The sequence below is a fragment of the Sorex fumeus genome, unplaced genomic scaffold (assembly GCF_029834395.1).
Source record: "Sorex fumeus unplaced genomic scaffold, SorFum_2.1 ptg000199l, whole genome shotgun sequence".
Classification (NCBI taxonomy): domain Eukaryota; kingdom Metazoa; phylum Chordata; class Mammalia; order Eulipotyphla; family Soricidae; genus Sorex; species Sorex fumeus.
In genome coordinates, this window is record NW_026606256.1 from 744,203 (window position 1) to 751,816 (window position 7,614).

The following is a 7,614-nucleotide window of genomic DNA, read 5'->3' on the forward strand; positions in this document are numbered from 1 at the left end:
CTGTTCATCCCCTGCTGCTTGTACCCGAGGTTACGACCCTCATTGGTTTTTCCTTTTCTTTATACGGAGGTTGAGATGGGGCGTCTCAGGCAGTGCTCAGGCACCCAGGGAGCCTCTTGGGGAGATTCCAGGCCAGTCTGGCTGGTGTGAGGTCAGTGTGAGGATCCGGGGTCCCTGGAGCACCCTGGCAGTCTCAGGGGGACAGGCAGTGTGGGGTGGGCTTAGGACCAGCTGCACACACGGCCTTGGCCCCCGCACGCTCGCTCTGGCCCTGCGACCCGCGAGTTTTTAAATGAATTTCTCTGACTCGTTAGCAGCAAGTGTTTTGCTTGGACACCTGTTTTGTAGATTTTCATATCTGTACAAATGTCGGGGAGCGATCATGATGGAGCTAGATGAACCCCACCCCGCAGGTGTGCCCTGTGTTCTAAAGGTTATTAGCGAAGTTTGGGGGCCACACCCAGCAGCGACCAGGAGGCCCTAGGCAATGCCTGGAATTGAACTTAAGTCGACCGTGTCCAGGCAAACGCCCTCCCTGCCCTCCTGAGGCACAGGCTTTGCGTGCAGGGGCCCTTGGCTCAAGCCCCAGCACTGCCAGTCCCCTCAGTGCTCCTGGAAGTGGTCCCCCCAAAAACAAATACAAAATGTGGAAAAGGAAGAGACCAACAGCAAGGGCAAGGCCAGTGCAGCCTCTGGGGTACTCTGAGGTGGGATTGGCTGGGGCTTTGCAGGTCCACAACTCTAGGGCCAGGAAGCAAAACTGCCCCTAGCTCCCTCCCCGCCAACATGAACACACACACTCACGCAGACACACACACGCACGCACTCACGCACACACACACACACACAGACAGCTCTGCCATGCATGGCCCCCGCCTCCCCACAAGTTCAGGGGCTGAGAGCCAAACCAGGATCTTTGGTGGATGCTGGAGGCACCTCAGACCGCTGGGGCCTTGCAGGGGTGCATGGGGCCGAATCCGGTCCTCACCCATCTGCGGCCGTTTGTTCTGGTTTTGCCTCTGGGGTTTGTGCTTCTTAGGTCGCACCCAGCACTGTCAGGGGTTACTCGTCTGTGGAGCCTGGATTCAGGGCTCAGACCCCCGCTGGCCCCTCCTCACGTGTTTGACAGGCGTCTGGCTCTTTGGAGAGGTGGGGGGGGGGGCTGCAGCACATCAGCTTCACCCCAATTTTGGATCCAGTAGGTGGCAGGAGCCCCGAGGGCTACAGAACTGGGGTCTTGGGGGGGCCTGGGGGGGTGGGGTGAGCCCCGTGTTCCAGGCCCCTCCGAGGAGCCTCGGTTTGTAGCTCCATAGTTGGCAATGGAGCCACTCGGAGTCCCCGGGGGAAGGGGGAAATGCTAGGACCCCCAGCAGGCCTCGGGTCTCTGTGCTCAGGCCGCACCCCCAGACCAGCACTTCTCAGCCTCTGCCTGCAACTTAGGGGAGTCCCACTCAGTACTTAGGAAACCCGTTTTTTTTTCTTTCTTTCTTTCTTTCCTTTTTTTCTTTTTTTCCCTTGTTTGGTTTGGTTTTGGAGCTGCAACTGGCAGTGCTCAGGGCTCACTCCTGGCTCTGCGATCACTCCTGGTGGGGTTCAGGGAACCATGTGGGGTGCTGGGGATCAGACCCCTGCACCATCTCTGCAGCCCTCTTGTGTTTGCACGGTCGTGTCAGGGGCAGAGCGCAGGCCCCGGAGAGGTGCCCACTCGGGTCAGCACCCCCATGACAGACAGGGTCAGCTTGTTCCTCCGAGCTGGGGAGGACCCCCCTGCTCCCCAGCTGCCCAGTGGAGCCTGGAGGCGGAAGGACACTGGTGTCTTCCGCATCTCTGACCCTGAGACTGTCAGCATCAGGGTCCTGCAGGTGGGGGACGGACAGGCCAGGCTCGACCCCCGCCCCCCATTCCTTCCCCGTGGACTCCAGAGGCTCCATGTGCCCTGGGCGCTCCCGGCTGGGTCCCTTGGGAGCCTTGTGGTGGGTGTGGACGGGGCAGCCAAGAGTAGACATGGAAAGGGCCAGAGGATCTTGGGGAGCAGCCCTGGGGCGGGCAGATGGGGTGGGGTGCAGCCTTGCACAGAGACAGGGAAGATTTGGGGGGCCGGGGTCATGCTGTAGAGCTGTGCCCCCTTCCAGGGGAAGGTACGGGGACCCCAGGTGTGCGGCCTAGCTGGGGGTCCCGGAGTGGGGCAGGGGGCCAGGGTGGGCAGCACCCTCGGGCATACGGGCTGCCCAGCCTGGTCAGCTCTGCCCCAAGTCGGGGCACACAGGGCCATGGGGGAGTGAACTGGCCACTGAGGCTCTGTGGTGCCCCTCGAGGTGACGGGGTCCCGGGGAGAAGCAATTCAGATAGAGAAGAGGGTGCAGACCAGGACGGTGGGGCAGAGGGACCCCGGGGACACTGAGGGGCTTCATCTGAGGGGAGCAGCTGCTTGCAGGGGTGAGGGCACTGGGTTGCAGGGTGAGGCGTGGGGAGTCGGCCGTGTTACGCGAGTCGGGATGGTTCTGGGTGGGCGCTGGGTCAGCACTGGGGGAGGTGGGGAGGCCCAGAACAGAGGCCTGAAGCTCCAGCTCTTCCCCCCACCGTGGGGCCCACCCAGCTGGGGTGCCGGGACAGGGGCGGGTGGGGTACAACAGGGCTTCCGTGTGGTGTGGGACGCGATGGGGGAACCGTGGGGGGCGCAGGGCATGGACTCGGGAGGGGTCGCTGGAACATGGAGAAGGAAGGCTTGGGGTGGTGGGTTCAAATGCTGATTCTGGGAGGCCGGGGTGGGGTGCAGGGGTATCAGAGGTGGGGACGGTACAGCGGCAGCAGCTGGTGGGGAGGCCCTGGCAGGTGGCCACCACCTTGGACAGGCCCATGGCCTGCAAGTGTCTGGATGAGGAACGGGGATTTGGCCGTGTTGTACCCTGAAAGATGGGGTGGGGGGAGTGGAGTCAGGACTGAGGGGAAGAGTGTCTTGGTAATGATGTGTCCATGCAGAGGTGGACGCATGCCCGACGTGGGGTCCCCATCCCCAGGCCCCCTCAGAGGCCCCCACCCAGCCCTGCCAGTCCCTGGCCCCTTGGGGTGCTTTGTCCATCACTCACTCTGGCGCAGCCCTTCTGCAGACCTGCCTGTACCCCACTTCTGTGGCTGAGAGTTTTAGCTACCCTGGGGCCCCCTACCCCTCTGCTCTGTCCGGGCCTGCCTGGACACCCCAGGTGGGCCTTGGTGGGACTGGGGAGATCTATAATGCCCCAAGACCCCCACCCCCTCTCCAGCCTCAGGCCCAGCCACCCAGGGCCAACCCCTCCCCATCGGGGCCCTTCCCGAGACACCTCTTCCGGGGTTCCCACAGCACTGGGGGCCCAACTCTGTCTCCCCACCGGGGATGTGTGACCCCAACCTACTCTGCAGAGGACATGGGGGTTGGGTGGGGTCAAGGCCGATCCCGTCCCCTCCTCAGTGCGGGGTGACCAGCCCAGTCTGTGGCCAGCAAACCCTAGCCAGCCTCACTGTTCCCCAGGGCCCCCTCAGCCTGTCACCCCTGAGTGTCTCCCCAGCAGGTCACGCCCTTCCAGGGCACCTGGGTGGGTCCTGCTGGCTCAGACCGCAGGAAAGGCCCCTGGCATCCCTTCATGGCAGATGGGGTAGGAAGGGGGGGGCACCAAGGGCAGGTCCCTCCAGACCATCCATGGTACCAGGAGGCGGCCTTGGGGCTCCACCCCGTTTCTGGAGTCACCCCAGCTGCCCTATCTGCCCGGACTCTCGGCCACCCTGCCCCATGGCCTGGGGCCTCCTTCCCTGCAGGTGCGGGGTCCCTAACCCGGGCCCCGCAGCCTCCTGAGACGGCGTCCAACCCATCCCCTCTTTGGGGCTAGTCTTTCCTGAGCACCATCACCAGAGCTCTGCTCGCCCCTAAGCCTGGGGGTGCCAGGAGGGACCCACCCCACGCCCAGCCCCTCCTCGGCCCCTCATGTCCAGCTTTTACCTGGCCCTTGGCAGGGTGACTGCCAGCTGGGGGTCATTGAGGGGTGGGACCCTGCAGCAAGGCACCTGCTGAACCCAAGGGGGACTTGATGCTGCCCGAAACCCCTGCTCTGTGCTCAGGAGCCCCACGAGCCAGCCTGGACACCACGTGGTCCCCCAGCTCCACTACAAGCGACCCCCAAACAGACTCCAGGGAACAGGGCACCCTGCTGTCTGCTGACAGACCCCCAGGGCCTGTCTCTGTGTCTCTGGGGCCACAGCGCCCCCTAGTGGCCACAGATTCCCCACTCGCAGCATGTGGGGCCTAGGCCTGGCTGTCCCGGGTTCACGCTGAGGCCCAACAGGACCAGCCTCCTCTCACACACCCCCGCCGTGAGAATCCCAGCGGCTGCTCTGGGTCTGCTTTGTGGGAAGAACAGGGCACTGGAGGGGGAGGGGCAGGGCCGGAGATGCAGTCCTGGGGGCCCCCCACCATTGCGGCTGCAGCCCATAGGGGAGGATCCAAGTAGGCTGGCGGCAGCTCCATGCCAGGGACTCCCCAGCCTCCCCCCACCCCTTCCCGGGCCTCCTGCTCCTGTCCCCTCTGTGCCCTGATGGAATGTGGGATGCCCTGGGTTCTCCCTCGCCGACAGGCAAAGCCAGGAAGGGAATGGGGTGCCAGCAAGGGGCACCACACCGGCCCTCCCCAGACGCACAGGGGCCACAAGCAGGCACTGACAGCTCCGTCTTCTTGGCCACAGGACGCTGTGCCGACCTGCAGGGGCGCCTGGCTGAGGCCGTGGCAGCCGCCACGGAGCAGAGGGAGCTGATCGCGCGGCTGGAGCAAGACCTGAGTACCCTGCAGGCCTTCCGGAGGCCCGACGCCGAGGTGAGCCCAGGCCTGGGGGCCCCCGGGTGGCACGCTGCCGGGGGTGGGGGGTAGTGAGGGATGCTCCAAGGGCCCCACCCAGCACCCACAGAGGCACCAGTGAGTCTGTCGGTCTCACCACAGGGCGCAGCCGAGCTCAGCCTGGAGAAGATTCCAGAACCCATCAAGGAGGCCACGGCCCTGTTCTACGGTGAGGGGGCCACCCCGGGGAGGAGGCAGGGCAGAGGGGAGCGGGGACCCCCTGCCAGCCTGCGGGACCTTTGCAGCCAGGTGGCAATGGGAACCCGACCTGCATGAAACGGGGAGCAGGCCATTACCCGCCCTCACGCCTCAGTTTCCCGGAGCTGGGCCCTCTGGGTCTCGAGTACAGATGTGGGGGGAGGCTTCGAGCCGGACCCTCAGGCAGTGCGGTCAGGACCCACCCCCAGCCCCAGCCCCATTCCCGGCTTCCCTGCCTCCACCCACACCCCCGTCATCTGCTAAAGACCCAGTGCCAACCTCCTTCATGGCCCCCCACCTCCCAGGACCCTCGACTTCAGCCGGTGGCGCCCTCCCTGAGGGCCAGGTGGACTCGCTGCTGTCCATCATCTCCAGCCAGAGGGAGCGCTTCCGGGCCCGCAACCAGGAGCTGGAAGCCGTGAGTCCTTCCTTCCCAAACTCCTTGGGCCTGGGGACAAGCAGGAGGGGGAGACCCAGGTCCACAACTGCATTGGCATTAGGCTTGAGCTGTGCAGTCAGAGAGGACTTCCTGGAGGAGGTGGAGCCACAGGGGGCTCTGAAAGAAGAATCATATGTTCTGCATGGCGAGACCAAGGGGTAGACAAAGGAGAGGCTGGGGTCTAGCAGTCCAGCAGGAGACTGTGGAGTCAGGGCCGCCGGCTTTCAGCAGGGAGCCAGCTGCAAGCCAGTGTGAGAGGGTCAATGCCAGTGGACACGGAAAGTGGCTGCGAGAGGCTGGGCCTGAGTCAGCGGCCGGAACGAGCAAGCGAGTCCAGTAGGGGGAGCTAGGAGACACCTCGAGCTGATCCAGAATGTTCTAAAAACACAGCCCCAGGGGCCTGGAAGAGGGACTTCCCCCAGGGGCCAGGGAGCCAGGCCAGGTGCGGGACAAGGACGGGGCCCTCCCGAGTCACCTGTTGCCAGGATGGCAAGTTTCTAGATCATTCCTTGCCAGCCCTGCTGCCCACCCCACAACAGCACTGGCAGAGTCCAGCACTGCCCTGGCTCGGGCTAGGCACGGCCCAGCAGGCAACCTGGCTTAAGAGCAAGGCGGGGGGGTCAGCGCACCCCACCTGCCTGTGCAGGGTTGGGGGACCAGGGCAACAGCCTTTTAGAACTCTCATGGGTTTTTGGCAGGGTTTTTTTGGCAGAAACATGGGTGCGTCCATTATGTGGCACTTTCCTTGGAGGGGCTTCTGGGGTAGTCGGGGCTCAGCTCACCCTGTTGGGGATCATGTCTGCTGGTGCTCAGGGACCACATGGTGCTGACCCCTGCACTGTGCTCTGGCCCCCAGGATGCTGTGTGTGTGTCTGTGTGCAACTGTGTATGTCTGTGTGTCTGTGTGCAACTGTGTCTATATGTGTCTGTGTGTGTGTGTCTGTGTGCGACTATGTGTCTGTGCATCTGTGTGTGTGTGACTGTGTTGTCTGTGTGTTTGTCTGTCTGTGTTTGTGTGTCTATGTTTGTCTGTGTTGAGGGGGTGTCTGGGTGTGAGACTTTGTTAACTAGAATCAGCGAATGAGGGCCCAAGAGCGAACTCGGCAGGCGGGCCCTTGCCTTGCGGCCGGTCATCCTGGTCTCAGTCCCCAGCACCCTATGGGGCTCCCCAAGCCCACCAGGAAGGATCCCTGAGCACAGAGCCAGGAGTCAGTACCCACGTAGAGCTGGGTGTGCCCCCTCCCAAGGAAAACGGTGAAGGATGACGCCTTGTCAATGCAGGTTGAGTGATATTCGGGGAGGGCCTTGCAGGGGGGTTGCGGGGGGGCCCTGCAGTCCTTGACGGTCTCGGAGCTCAAAACCACATCCCAGGCAGCCCCCTCCATCTCTAGAACTTTCCATCTCCCAGACTGTTTGCATCAAACACTGACCCTCCCCTCCTGCCGGCCCTGCGCCCCGGCTGTCTACCTCCTGTTTGTACATCTGGCTGCCCCAGCACCCCACATTGCAGGGTGTGTGTGTGTGGGGGGGGGAACACTAGCCCATCCCCACACTGCCACCCTTGCTTGGGCCCCTCCCTCTAGAGGCCGAGCCTCTCCCCCTTTTTATGTTGGGAGCACCCCCGTGTGGCCGCTGTCAGGAACTGCAGGGGCAGAGGGCTACATTTCAGCGTTGAAGAATTGCCCCAGTGTTATCTTTCCCTGCTTGAAATCTTTCGTGTTTTGTTTTGCACCCGGCGGTGCTTGGGGCTGACTCCTGCTTCTGTGCTCAAGAATCACTCCTGACAGGCTCAGGGACCATATGGGATGCCGGGGATCAAACCAGGGCTCAAACCTGGGTCAACCATGTGCAAGGCGGGCGCCCTCCCCACTGTGCTATCCCTGGTGCCCCACTCTGAATTCTCACTCTATTGCGGGGCCATGCCTGGTGGGGCTGGGGTGTCACATGGGCACGGGAATCGCACCAAGGGCCTAGCACATGCCAGGTGTCAGCTTGTCCGCTGAGCTGCTGCCCGGCTCTTGGAAAGTCTCATGACGGGAATCAGGTGAGGCAGGAACCAGCCCCTGGTGCCAAGACAGCCCCCAGAGAAGGGTACACAGACACAGCATCCCCATGGGCA